We start from the raw sequence: 15,492 nt of genomic DNA on the forward strand, positions 1-15,492 counted from the left end.
TTAACCGAAATTGTGATTTAGATATTTAGTTAAAATTTTCAATTGATTACATATATCATGTACATAACCCTTAATATTATTTAATAATGATTTAAATTAATGGTGACATTTTTCATACAACTAGATAAGTTTCGTAGACTTACTTTTCCGCTAACACAAAAAAATAGCTTTTAAATTTGTGAATTCACAAAAACGACCTTTGACACAAATCATATTTTTTCAAACTTTGACAATCTTTTATAATTAAACGACTTGTCGCAGAGTCGTGGAATTTTAGTATGATCTGGAAGATCATGATATCTATCACCAAAAAAAATCATAAAAATAGTCAAAATAAAATTCAACGGTTAATTACAAGAACTTTTACCAAAAACGAATTAGGTTGATTTCCAATCCATATTTTTCGAACAGTTTTTGAATTTTTAAAATAGATTGAGAATTGCGGGCTAAAACGTGGCAAAAATATTTTTCACTTTTATACTATTTACGAAGAAAAGGCTTGGCCGGTCGTTGCGCAAATTTGAGAAACGCAAGTTTTTATCCATTTACATAAAAAGGCTTTTAAATGTTTGAAATCAGCCGTTTTGAGAAAACGTCGACGAAATGTCAAAAATCTGTTCACACACACATACACACTTTTTTGAAATTTGTTTTCATTTAATTTAGAATGGCTTGAAACGTCGAAAAAATATAAAAGTAGCAAATCGGATTTTTCATGAAAACAAACTTCTCCTTCGAGAAGTTCCAATAGAATGTAATAAATCTCGCTTAAAAGAAGAATACAGTGTCGCTATATACATTCTTAGTGTTTTTATTAATAGGTTAATATAATACAAAATCTGTTCTATAAAGCAATAAATGTAAAAAAATCGCTATACAGCAGGATGATTTCGTAATAGGCAATAAAGTGAGGCATGCGAAATACATGTGCGCGTGCGATCGCGCTTGATACGGTACTGAATAATTCCGAAGGAACATTGGAGCGGGTGTCTGTCCTTCACAGCTGCAGTTTCTAAACGCGAATCGTGTTTCGCACCACTGACCACTTTACTAATCTTCGATATTATTATTAGTATTGTGACCTCAGGGATGTGAATAAATCAACCGTACGAGAACTAATTATGTCAACGGATCAATAATAAATGAAATAAAAATAAAACGTTCGAGCAAATTGTACGTCCATATACATATCCTTATTCCGTCGATAAGACCTTCGATTGCTGAATGCAGAATGTTTTACATGACAATAAAGATTACAAGTCGAATCATTTGATATCAGCTGCGATCAGATAAGAGTGAGATTAATATAATACACCGTATACATTGTTTAATCATAGTTCATAGCTTCGATTCCGTTCTGACATTATGAACAGTTTATTGAAAATATTGTACTTACCTCATTAGACTATCAGGGCTCTGCCGTTGATAGAATTTTAGAATTTCGATCAAAAGCTCCAGTTTCTTCTCTTAATCACATCTTAATCAAGCAGTAGTGACATCGGTTTCACTTGGACAGGTAGATGGCATTGTTTCCAAGTGAAAATAGTCCTCCCCCGACTTTTCTGCATCAATAAAAAAATTTATCAGTATTACTTACTATTTATTATTTATTACTATGTATTACTATTAATTAGAGATAAGGCGGCCGTTGGGATGTATTCTGAAAAGTGACGTAGTTTAGTGAAATCATCACAACAGCTATCCTTAAATTCTGATTACGATTTAAATAAATAAGAAATATGTGTCTCTTAGTTTATATAAAGGGTAGGTAAGGCAAAGCACAAAGGTGCAATTTGTCTTTGAATAATTATATTGTGAAAACCAAACCAATTACATCACAACAGATGACACATATCAGACGAACAACTGCCTGGCTATGTTCAGTAAAACTCCAGCTAATTATTCTTAATTGTAAAAATGTGTTTTTTTGCTGTTTTTCAAAATTTGTCACTAGTCCTTTTTACTACATAGGTGGGGTCCTTTCTTTAGTTTTGAAAGGATTTCACGAAATAATAGATACATTATTCAACCAATGCAAAATATAAATTCCGTAAGTACATTTTTACAGAGATATAACTGTATATAATCTTAATCTAGTATTTTGTCAGAAATGCAGAGTTGAAAAACTATTTATTTAATTTATCTCTTTAATTACCTTCTTAAATTTAATTTACTTTTTATGAACTATTTTTTATTCTTGGCACCTTTGTCAGGAAAAAAAGGTTCAGTTGGTACTTTTTACCCCTCCCCCCCAGTTGTAAGCCACGAGGTCATATAAAAAAACATGTAGAATCTAACTTAAAATTAACAAAACAACTGAATAATGTATATTAAAAAAATATATTAAGGTGTCGTAAAAATAACAACAATGTGAGCATTAAAAAACAACAATGTGAGCACCAAAAAACTAACAATAAATAAAAATACATTTGTAAGGATTACAAACATTGTAGTTTATCTCCTGATACGTCGTATTTGTTGTTAAAAAATTCTTAACTTTATTTGCTTTTGAGATATTAGCGGTGGAAATGATAGAATTTAATACATTTGCAAATTTATTTAATTTCATCATTTTGATCCATTTTGACCATCAGTAATATAATAATAACTAATATAAAATAAATAATGAAAATATTGTTAAATGCAATATATAATTATATTGCATTGATCAATACTTTTATAACTATACACTTTTATAACATTATATTTGAATAAATATAATGTTACAAAGAATACTCCAGTATAGTAATTAAAATAAATATTTATGATCTATATATATATATATATATATATATATATATATACAGTGGCGGCGCTAGACCATTCGTGGGCGTCGGCGAAATTCGTTTGCGAGGCCCCCCTTTTTTGCTAGTTGCAAGTTGCTAGTGGTACATGGCATCGTGCCTAAAGGCAAATTGCTGAAACTTTTCGTGCCGTAATTTAAACTTTTGAAAAGCTTTGAAAAAATTTGAAAAGTGAAAGAAATTGACTTTTTTTAATTTGAAATATTTTGTTGAAAATTTCGAACTTTTTTTCAAAGCAATCACATTGCGTTAGCTGCTTAGAGACGAAATATCGAAGCGCGTAAACGCCGCGTTGCAGTCTAACTTAACTCACTATTAATTAAAATCTTTATAAAATATCTGAGAATTTGATGTGCATATGCCAAATGGCTTTTGTTGTGCTTTTCTACTGGATTTCCAAAACCGCTGGACCTGCCTTCCTAAAAATTTAATCAGTTTGGCACTTTTTGTCCCGTATCTTCAAAACGGCTTATCCTGCCTTCGTTAAAACCTAATCAGCACGTCTTCTTACTTTAATACATGTCAAATGTTTTCTGAATTTTTCAAATTGGTTGATCCATGGTCGCGAAATCGTCGACGAAAATTTGCCAAAATGTTCAGAAATCTTTGAAGATATATAAAAATTTTTGTTTTAGATTTTTTTGCGATTACTATAACTGTATATGAGATTTATTTTTAATCAGATAAATACACCAATTGAAATAGACAAAAATTACACAAGTTAAAATAAACAAACTCTTCGGCAAAAATGGTTTGTTCTCCAGCTATTAGAAAAGCACTAAAATTAAATAATTATCGCGAAAAAGTTTCCTTTTGCCCAACCATTTGACTAACAAATTTTATGTTTTTTCGATCATTATGAATAAAAAATGGTTGGAAATCACCGACTTAATAACTAATTAGATAAAATTTTGCAATCTGCAAGTGATTAATTAGATTTAAAAAATCTATGTTCATACTAATTTGAGTGCACAAATCCGAACATCACATAGTAGGTAGACATGGTCTAAAAGCTCGTCCTATTATTCTAAAATTTAATGACTTTTTATAATTAATCATTTATCGTAGTTCCATAAAATTTATGTTAGATGACTAACAAGTTTTTTTTGAAAAAATATTTTTATAATAAATTACGAAGAAACTGTGCGGTCGATCTTGACGAAAAACAATTCAGCACGATCGCCAACTGAAAACTTTCGATCAGTTTTTGAATTTTTAAAATTGGTTCAAAAATGTCAAAATATCGTTTTTTAAGACGCTTTAATTTTTTGTCGACGACATCAGAGCGGATCAACCGATTTAAAGGATTTAAAAAAACATTCGATTCGTGTTGATAAATTGTCAAAGGCAGATTTAGCGGTTTCGGAGATACAAAAAACGTTTAAAAGGTTATCAATTTTATTTGAAAGAACTGATCATCCCGATAGAATGTTTAAAAAAATATATTGCTTGTGTTGACGGTGTGAAACAATGATTAGTTTCAAATTAACAGTTTTTGTTATTATCTCATTGTTATTTCTCATTGATCAATTTTTATTGATCATTGATTACTTTTATTCCTCGAATATTTAATTACTGTTTCGATACGTTAAGATCCCCACTCGTATGTATTTCCAAAAAGAACGATGATTTACATAGTGCTCACATAAGAAATACACAAATATAAACAACCAGAGAATTAGCTTGCGCGAAGTTATTTAGATTTAATAATTTATAGTGTTGACAGACGATGTTAGCAGTGGCGTAACTATAGGGTGGCGTGGGTGGCAAAATGCCACGGGCCCCCGACCTAAGGGGGCCCCGGCCCAGGAAACCGCGGACTCAGAAATCCATTTTTACATCGTACATAAATTTTATTTCACTTGAAACTTATATTTTATATTTTTTAAGTTCAAAGTCAGAGTTAATTATTCAACCAGGCTTGCATCGAACATATATTCGGCCGAATAAGGAGTCGCCGCCGAAAGTATTGTGTTTTATCTTTTATGCGGTAAAGAGATGCGATGGATCTGCATTGGAAAATCTTTAGTTTATGTAATATGATATCAAGAATGAATTAATGAATTTATTATTGTATATATAGTAATTTATACTTTATCGACTTTTAAGATAAAAAAACAAACACGTGAAGAACTCTTTTCTCAATATCATGGGCGTAGCGCGCCTTCGCGTGGCCTCGTATCAAAATTTGTTTGGGGCCCTCCTAAGAAGAAATTTTTTATCACAAAATATAAAAATTCATAAAATTAGAAGAATAGCTATTTATCATTCTAATTATTAACTACCCGTAGGGCAAGTTATAGTAATTTTTCTATCTAATCATCTATAATTTTCTGAATTTTTCATAAATGATTTCAGATAAAAATATCCTCACCCTATCTTTTTTTTGAAAAATTGAATTATTAAGTGATCTTTAGATTTTCTAAAGTTTCTGTCTCTAGAAACAATAGTGGTCTGGTAGACATTTCTGTCCTAAAGTTTTTACGTAATTTTTTTTTAGTTTTAATTTTGAAAATCAAGTTTGAATTTTGAATATTTTATCAAAATTTGAAAGTAATAACGAAATAACATTAAAAATATTTAAGCCTACTAGATGTGCACGACATTCCAAATCCAAAATAAAACTACTTTACATAAAAAGAAGTTTGCAAACTACAATTATTTTATTATAGGTTTTCCATTGTAATATTCTACTACCGAACCTGTCACCACCGATCTTCAAATGCTATAAAAATTTACAAATTTGTTAAGAATTAGAAATTTATTGACATGAATTTGGAAATTTAAAATTAGACGCCACTAGTTAGTAGAAAATGATTTATCATTCATGAATTTTTTAAAACTCGTCACAGGAAGATAATACGCTATTTTGACAAGCTTTATGAATTCATTTGGAAAAGTTTGTTCAAAGTGAATATATTGAGTATTTGACATTATTATTAAACAAATTAAATCTTGTTTCTTCCGATAAATTAATGTTCCAAATTTCAGTATTTTGCTACAATAGAAGTTTTCAATGATACTGACTAATTAAATAAAGGTTCTATAATTTGTTTAGATAAAAAAGACATTAGAAATTCAGAATAAACAAATTTTAAAATCATTATTTAATAGATCAGTACCACTAAAAAACTTTTGTTCAGATTTTGAACCATTTGCGAGGGAAATTTAGTTTTCGATCAACTTTCAGAAGCGGAATAGGAAATTCTTTGGAATAGTCACTTTTACGCAACTGAAAGCAGTAAGAAAAGATTTTATTTACTAAATAGCTTATTGAAGTTAACATTTTATTTTTATTAGATTTCGAATAGGTGCAGTGTTAACGCTTCAAACGTTTTAAAGTGTTTCTTCAAGAAGAAGCTAGATGACAAATGTCTTCATCTTCGTTTAAAAAAATTGTCCAAAAGGTATTGAAACGGATTGGATTTCCGAGAAAATGAATACTTTTCAATACTGTTTTCAATCAGGGGTATTGTTTAAATCATTAATTTCCATAAAGATCGAACGTCACTACTTAATCAATAAACTTAATTACAGTAAAAAAAAGAAATTGTTAATAGAAGATTATGTAATAATTAAATTTAAGAAAGTTTTTTTAATTTTTATTAAAAAAATACGTTTAATTTTAATTTTCATTTATTCACTAATATTTTATGTTTGCTTTTCAAGAAAAATTAAGTTTCATGTATTTTTGTTATTTTTATATAATTACTTAAAATTATACCTCTAAATCAATTACTTTACTTTTTTACCTTTTGTGTAATTTCATAATTTAAAGCCATAAAATATAAATTAGTCGAAGTTGGTTTACTAATTGTGATAAAAATCATTAATAGTTGTTTTAGCCAGTAGTAAAACAGTGTGTAAATGACTATTAACGTTTATTAAACAAAATTAGATAAATTCAGAATTGAGTACCACGATAGGGCCCCATCGGAAGACTTTGCCACGGGCCCCGGAGTGTCTAGTTACGCCACTGGATGTTAGATAATGTCCATAAAAGATAAAAGAGTAAAATGATAGTGCCTGTAAACCACTAATCACCTTCTTTACTCGCACATCCGTATAATAATTAACTAAATTTTAAATAATTAAAAATTTTCCGGGGCCTCTTGCGAGGCCCCCCCAGGCGCGAGGCCGTCGGCGGCCGCCGACACCGCCGACGCCTAGCGCCGCTACTGTATATATATATATATGTATATATATAGGTATCTTTGTCAATTTTATATTATATTTTGTTAACAAAAATGTTTATATTTTAGTATAAATGATTTGTTTATTTCTATTTCCATTTAGGCACTTTTTCAGGATATAGTACACTTTATAGTACAACAAAGGCTAATTTTTAGGTGAAAACTTATTTTGTAACTATATTTTCAAGCGCAAAGTGATATCACTAATCACTATTGCATGATATCTGGTTGCCAGCGAGATCACATGTTTGATTTATTCTGGATTTTTGCATTTGAAAATGATTGTTGTATGTAAATATTAAATATTTATTTTGTATTGAAAGTTTTATTAATATTTATAGATTATAAATTATAATATTTTATATATTAATAAAAAAATATAAGAAAGATATAATATTTTTTCCTTAATACTCAATACGCTGTAAATGATAGCAACGTTTATAAAATTACTTCTGTAAATATATAATTTTGAAAACGACATGATACACACATGATGTGCTAATTTATGTATGAATTTATGTAGTAAAATGATTATAAATACAAAAGTTCAGATTTTATAGTACCAACTAAAATTATCAAATTATAACATTAAACCATGAACGATTAAACGGAAATTAAATACACACGACCTTCAGTCCTACGGTATGTAACATCGGTGTTTAATTTCAAATATTAATAATTCATAGTGCAAATCTTAACAGTAATTAAAATATTATGTTACACAATTGATTCTAATAACCGTGAATAATAATATCTTTGGCATAATGATTACGAATATCAGTGGCAGAATTTTTTATGAAAGATATATTAGAAAATGAAGAGATCAAATAAAAAGCTCCAGAACTTTTAAAACTGATATTTTGAAAAGCTTGAGATAAAGTAGTACGCAATTAATTATTATTAATATAAAATTTAATAATTAATTTCATATTCATTATACCTGTATTCAATGCGCAGTTTTCGAGCATTATCGAAGTACCTATGAAACACAGTAGTATGTAAATCTCTTAATAAAAAATGAATGATTTGCAAAATAATTTATAATGAAGAACATAATAAAATCATATGCAAGTTGGTGTTTGATTTGCTTAAATCTCTTCCGCTAACATATCAAACTTAAATGATCGTTTATCGAATCATATATTAATGAATTAGTGAGAATAGCAATAGTATTCAAATTAATTTTTTTATTTACACATGTAGAGTATTTTTTATATTTTCGTATACAAACATGTACTATGTAAAAGTGTAAGTTTATGCTAAATGTTAAATTTAAATAACTTAGTTATTATTTATTTATTGTTAATATTATCACGAATGGAAAATTTTTGCCCCGTATCTTCGGAACGGCTAGACCTGCCTTTGCCAAAAACCAATAAGCACGTCTCCTTACCAATGTTTTCTGAATTATTCAAATCGATTGATCGGTGTTCCAGAAATCGTCGACGAAAATTCGTATCCGCACACACACACACACACATACATCCATTTTTTCTAAGGTGGGCCAAAATGTTCAGAAATCTTTAAAACGTAAATATATATAAAAATTTTCATTTTCGATTTTTTTGCGATTACTATAACTCGCCCTACGGGAAGTCAATAAAAAACTGTTAGTGTTCACTTTTCTCGAGTATGGTCTAAAATGTTATTTCTCCGGAAAAAGCTCTTTCATAAATATACAAAATGCTTGAACTTTTCTTTTAATTCTATTTAACATCACTGAGAACCGATTAAAAATTAACTTCACATAGGGTAAGTTATAGTATCGCAAAATAATCGTAACTGAAATTTTTTGCAAAAAAAAAAAAGTTATAACATTCAAACGTTTTCGACAAAAGAATGATGCTTAATGCATCTAACATGCCTGTATGAAAGGTAAAGAAAACAAGTTTCGATCAATCAGATGTTGTTCTATCATTTTACCAAATATAACCTACGCCAATACATTTCTATAATGATCCATGATTTAAATCATCGTTCATTATTATAAACTTTGAACTGCGTCATAAAATAAAAATCAATTCCGCATTCTACAACAAACTAATTCAATCGAAATAATACAACGCACTACGTTAATAGAAAAGAGGCGTGCTAGGTATTAAACAATCAGGAGATCTCTTCACTAAAGTAAAAAAAATTGAATTCACAGTGTTGTATTTAAAAAAATACTCATAAAATCCAGTTAAAAAGTTACAAAAACCAGTTAGGATTACCATGTGTCAAACCAAATACAAAAATTCTACGCATTTAATTACTAGTAGGCACTATAATTGCCAATCCAGTGCTATTTTTTTAAATTAATGCAAACTAAATACAAAAATCTTGTATAATTAATTAAAAATATTGCACTGCCAAATACAGTTTTTTTAGTTGTTTTAAAAATAATCGAAACTAAATACAAAAATCTTATGCTTATAACACTTACTAAGATACAGTTATATTATGTTTTTTATTTTTTTCAGAAAATAATCTAATCCTTTAATTTTCTGTCAAATTCTTTGACTTATAATGTTCTCGACGCTATAGTTTACATTGGCAAAGTATACAGTTGTCCATAAAAAATCAAAGATATTTTATTTTACTTTTTATTTGAATACAGTTGTATATCAAGAGTGTTCAGAAAAATTGTGCATTTTGAAAAATAAAGCACATTTATCACCAAGTTGGTAATTGTGCACATTAACCAAGGTAAAGATTCAGTTGGTTCTTTTAACCCCATCTACGTGTAAGCTTTTATATAGGTTTTATAGAAAAACAGTGATCACAACAACAAAAAACTAACAACTAAAGAAAATACTTTTGTTATAAATTTTCAAACATTACCGTTTTTAGTTACCGGTTGCAACGTCTTAAAAATCAAGGTGATGGCTAGAAATACATCCTTTTCCATCTATTTTCAAATATTGTTGTTGAAAAATTCTTAAATTTGCTTGTTTTCGAGATATCGATGGTAGACCATTTTAACCGCCGATTTTTAAGTCCCGCTCTACCCTACATATAAATATTATAAAAAATATTTATTGTGGTCTTCATTTTTAAAGCATTATTGTGAAGTTTCACGTGTTGACCTTATAATGAATGAAATTATTATCAATGAATATAATTACAATTTAAAGTAAATCAAGTAAGTATGAAAATTGTATCTGAGTACTTTCCTGTTGCAAATCTGATCAATCAAAGTTAGATTGATATGATATTCTTAGCTGATATTATCATTATATTTGCGCTATATTTCCGATTTATGTGACTGTAGTTAGTCATAACAATATTTATTTGTGGCCGAGCCGATAAAACAAACGGCTGATTGCAAAACCGCAAGAAATTGTCCGCCGCTAAGAGTTTTTGTGACACGTGACAACCAAATGAAATGCGATTATGTGCGTTACGTGCGGCTCGGAGCTAAATAACCGTCGCTCGCGGAGACTGGATCGGAAAATACATATGTACATTCATTTATATATATACATATATGTATATATATATATATATATATATATATATATATATATTTATATATATCTAGGGTAGAGCGAAGTTTGAAGGTGCGCGGGTGAAAAAATCTACAACCTTACGTTGATTGACCAGATTTGCAACAGGAAAGTGCTCAAATAGAATTCCTATATTTTTAACTTTCCGTAGGGCAGTTATAGTAATGGGCCGAAAATCGAAAATAAAAATTTTTACATATCTTCACGTTTCAAACTACAGTCAACGAAATGATCAAAATTAGAAGTTCATCTTTCATCAATAAATTAATCCAGCATACAAATCCTACTATTCAAGCGATTCACAGACCGCTAAGAAGACTAAGCAAGAAATGGCCTTCCGATCTACCAAACACCTAGCCCAATGTTTGCACGCGCCCTGACTTATTGTTAGTACACGGCATACATCATCACGTCATAGATCATTTGTGTTATTATTTTTGTATTACTGTTTTTATTTTGTTTTATTTTAACTTTTTTTATATTCAATTTATTGTATTTTTTTGTATTATTTCTTGGGATACCAACTTCAAGAAGACTGAAGAAGAAGCTGTCTAAAGATAATATGAAAGACCATTAGAACTACCACAATTTTATATGAACAGAATAGTAAAGAGTAAAATCACTTATTGAAGTGATTCTCTAAGTATCAATATTATATTTATCAGATTAATTTATATGCGTGTTTGAAAGTGTGTGTATGTGTGCGAGTGAATGACATAAGCCAAATATCTCATAGAATTGTCATGTATTCTGATTGCTATTGAAAATAAAATTAAAAAAAATATAATAAATATTTTCACAATTTTTATATGTAGGGTAAAGCGTGGATTAACAATTTCAAAAACAAAAAAAGTTAAGAATTTTTTAATAACAATATCTGAAAGTAGAGGAAAAATGATGTATAATCAATCACCTTGATTCTTACGACGTTTCTATCGCGACATAAACGGCAACTTTTGAAAATCCATAACAGAAATATTCTATTCCGTTGTTAGTTTTTTTGGTTATGAGCACTATTGTTTAGTTTACGAGACCTTATAATGAATATAACTTTCAAGTATACTTTATTTAACTGTCTTATGAAATGTATTATTAATTTTAAGTTAGATAGGTCAACAGTTTTTTTAAATATGATTCTTCAAACACTTTCATAATAGTTCTTAATATGTAGTTATAAAAATTTCTATATATTATCTCTATATTTTAACTATCCGTAAAGTATGTTATAGTAATCGAAAAGGTTTGTGAATATTTTAGCATACATTAAAAAAAGTGGTATGTGTATATGTATACGTTTAGATATAATTTTTCGATTTTGAAAGGACGAATCAACCAAGCTTAATTATTCAAAAACCATTCGATTCGTATTGATAGGAAGATGTGCTGATTAGTTTTTGGCCGAGGCAGGTCCAGTAGTTTTAAAGATACGAGACAAAAAGTGCCAAAAATGATTCGAGAAACAAATTTTCTTTACATTTCGTCGCTAAACTGCTACGCAGCTGGATGACTTTGGAAAGCATCTAAGTTATCAAAAAATTTCAAACTTTTCAAAAATTACAGGATCATCGAAATTGTAATAAAAATTCTAAATTTTCAAAAAATTCTAATTTTTTTTATAAAATTTTCAAAAAATTTGGAACCTTTCAAACATTTTAAATTCCAGTACGGGAAGACTCAGTAATTTGCCTTAAAATACAATACACCACTGAGTATTTTTAAGTTTTCTTAAAATTTTGTTTACATTTCGTCGCTTCAAATTGTCAAAAAATTTCAAACTTTTCAAAAAATTGCAGGATTTCAAAATGTTAAAAAATGTTTTTTCAAAAATTTCAAAAAATTGTGAATCTTTAAAAAAAATTAAATTACAGTACGTACCAGCAATTTCCCTTAAGATACGATGCAATTCACCAAGTTTTCTTAAAATACTTTTTGTGAGGTTTTACAAATTAATTAAGAAAATAGAGAAAATTATAATTTTTCGAGCATGCTCATAGCGAGTATAATTCTTAAGAGTAAGGTTTAATCTGGTTCCTACTTTACTAATCTGTCATATCATAAGTATTCAATAATCTTCGGTACAATAATTTATTGTAATGCTTATTAATAAAAATATCCTAGTCATTCCGTATGAAATAAAAAGAAATATAAAAATCTGTCTGTCTTGAATCAATGTAAATTATCAAATTCGAAAAAAAATGAATAAGACCAGATGCTGGATTTCTATTGACATGACATATGTAATACGAATCACAAAATTGAGATACTTATTAAAAGTCATTAATAATTATTCATATTATAAAAAAACACATACTTGTGTTTGCATTTTTTTATGTCATTCAGTTAGAATAATATTTGTTCCGTTATTTAGATTGATTAGAATAATTTTAATTCTGGTAGCACTTCTCGTATAAGGTAGAACGGGGCACAAATGTACAATTTGACTATTAGTATTTGTACTGTGAAACTAATGACACATATAAAACAAAAACTATCAAACTATGTTCAGTAGAATTCCCAGCACAATTTGTCATTGTACAAATTGACCATAGTGCAAATATATTTAATGCTATTTTTCTAAAATTCCTCATCTGGTCCTTTAGAACAGCCAGTGGGCAAAAATATCCTCTCTTTTATTTTTAAATAATTTTAAATTTATTAAAATGTTTTACGGAACAACATTATTTAATCAATGCGATGCATTTTAATTATTAGGTTGAACAAAATTAGAAACTTTAATACTTTAATAATAATAAACAAAAACCTTTATAAACTCTTACTGCTATTATATCTTGATTTGTTAGGTATTTGTATTTAATTTTGTATTAGGCAAATGCAACTTATGTTTGAAATACATCATTTATGGGCACTTTCTTTACTTTCTTGTCAAATTACATTTTTAACTTTATCTACTACTTTCTTACTGTTCACACCTTGCCATGTGAAAAGGCTCAGATGGTCTTTTTTACTCCAACCACATGTAAGTTCTTCTGGAGGTTATATAGTTGAATCTAATTTAAAATACGCCTTATAAAGCAATTTAAAATAAATATACTAAAGTGTAAGTAAACTAAATAACAGTGCTCAAAACCAAAGATACTAAAAGCAAAAAAAACACGCTTGTTAAAAAATTTGCAATGTGGCCGTTTATCTCGTGATAGCGACTTCACCCGATTCAGAGCGATGGCTGGTTACACATTTTTCGCCATCTACTTAAAATAGTAACGTTCAAAATATTATACTTTAATTGTTTTCGTTATAAAAAATTGATGTATGTGTGTGTATGTATGAGATGGTAAATTTTTTTGTCCGCGGACTTTTAACCCCGCTCTATCCTATCTTTTTCCTATGAAATTAATATGCGGTATTAGTAACTCATCCTACGGGCGGTTAAATTTAAAAATATATATTGTTTAAATATGAATAACCAAATATCTATACCCTACGGGAGGTTAAATTTAAATATATGTATTGTAAATATAAATAAATAAATATCAGTATTTCTATTGGTATTGTGAGAGTAAATATATATGGAAGCCTGGATTTATTGCAGGTAATTAATTGTGGTTGATCGATCATTATCTGAAACCCATCGAATCGTGACCTACGCAAGGACAACGAAGCGCGTTACAATTCCGGTTAGAACCGGCCACAGACCGCGAACCAAGAAGTCTCACAAATCCGACTCTCGATACTAAAGATCGACATATATTTAATCAATTATGTAAAACATATTGAATAAAATTGAAATTAGTTTTTAACTAGTTTACTATTTCAATCACCTGTGGCCTGGTAATTTTGAATAACTTTTAATAACACTTAGATGCTACAAAATGTTTGAAATTTATATATCCTAATATGATAAAATTAATATATTATCAATACTAAATTTTTTATTATTTTACGCATAGCCGATAAAAATATAAATGATTTTGAGAAGTAGTGGCGCATGTCATCGTGCCTTAAGGTAAAATGCTTAACCGTAACGACAATTAAAGTTTTTAAAAAAGCTTTATTATCTCTTGAATACTTTGGAAAAGTTTAATTCTGAAATATCGAAACAATTTAAACTATTCCGTAGGGCAAGTTATAGTAATCGCAAAAAAATTGAAAATGAAAATTTTTATATATCTTTACGATTCAAAACCTTCTGAACATTTTGGCATACCTTAGAAAAAATGGATGTATGTGTGTGTGTGTATGAGTGTGTGCGTGTGTGTGTGTGCGTTTGTGTGCGTGTATGTGTGTGTGCGGATACAAATTTTCGACGACGATTTTGGGATGAAGCGGCTTGAATAATTAACATTCGATTCGTATTGATAAGTAGACGTGCCGATTAGTTTTTGGCAAAGGCAAGTCTAGCCCTTCCGAGGATATGAGGCAAAAAGTGCCAAAAACGATAACTCAGTTTTTAAGAGAACGGAGAATCCGATTTGAATAATTCAAAAAAACATTTTACTTGTATTAACAAGATGAAGAACTGATTAAATTTTTATGAAGGCAGGTCTAGCAATTTCGGAGATCTAGTAAAAAAAAGAAAAAAAAAATCCATTTGTCGGTCTTTTTATCAGTTCTTTATTTCGTCAACAAATAAAATATTTTTTGAATCATTCAAATCAGACGCTCCGTTATTTCAAAAACTAAAATATTATTTTTAGCACTTTTTCTCCCCATAAATAAGAATCGAATGTTTTTCACTGCCCGTAGGGTAAGTTATAGTAATAGCAAAGAATTCAAAAATAAATACAATTTTTCAGAGGCATACCTTAGGTAGGCCAAAAACGGATGTATGTATGTGTGTGTGTGCGGATACAAATTTTTGTCGACAATTTTGGAGACACGGATCTACCGATTTGAGTAATTAAAAAAACTTTCAACAAAAATATCAAAAGTTACAAAATTTAAAAAAAATCTATTTTTTCCAAAAATTTCACAAATTTACAAAGCTTCATTAAAAAAAATAATTTTCGGTACGGAAGGTTCCAGCAGTTTGCTTAAGACACGATGCAT

The 15,492-nt window shown here is 28.7% G+C and overlaps 1 protein-coding gene across 1 annotated transcript in view; it reads right to left on the minus strand.

The window, feature by feature from the left end:
• Positions 1-15,492, minus strand: part of LOC113378424 (protein cycle-like) — a 322,860-nt gene that overhangs the window by 240,907 nt on the left and 66,461 nt on the right. The window contains exon 2 of the mRNA XM_026618951.1: positions 1,397-1,562. The gene's annotated coding sequence lies outside the window, so the exon portion shown is untranslated. The remainder of the gene's footprint in view (positions 1-1,396; positions 1,563-15,492) is intronic.

This window comes from Ctenocephalides felis, unplaced genomic scaffold, assembly GCF_003426905.1.
Source record: "Ctenocephalides felis isolate EL2017-DRISC unplaced genomic scaffold, ASM342690v1 CF-g0.4_SCAFFOLD_01886, whole genome shotgun sequence".
Taxonomy (NCBI): Eukaryota; Metazoa; Arthropoda; class Insecta; order Siphonaptera; family Pulicidae; genus Ctenocephalides; species Ctenocephalides felis.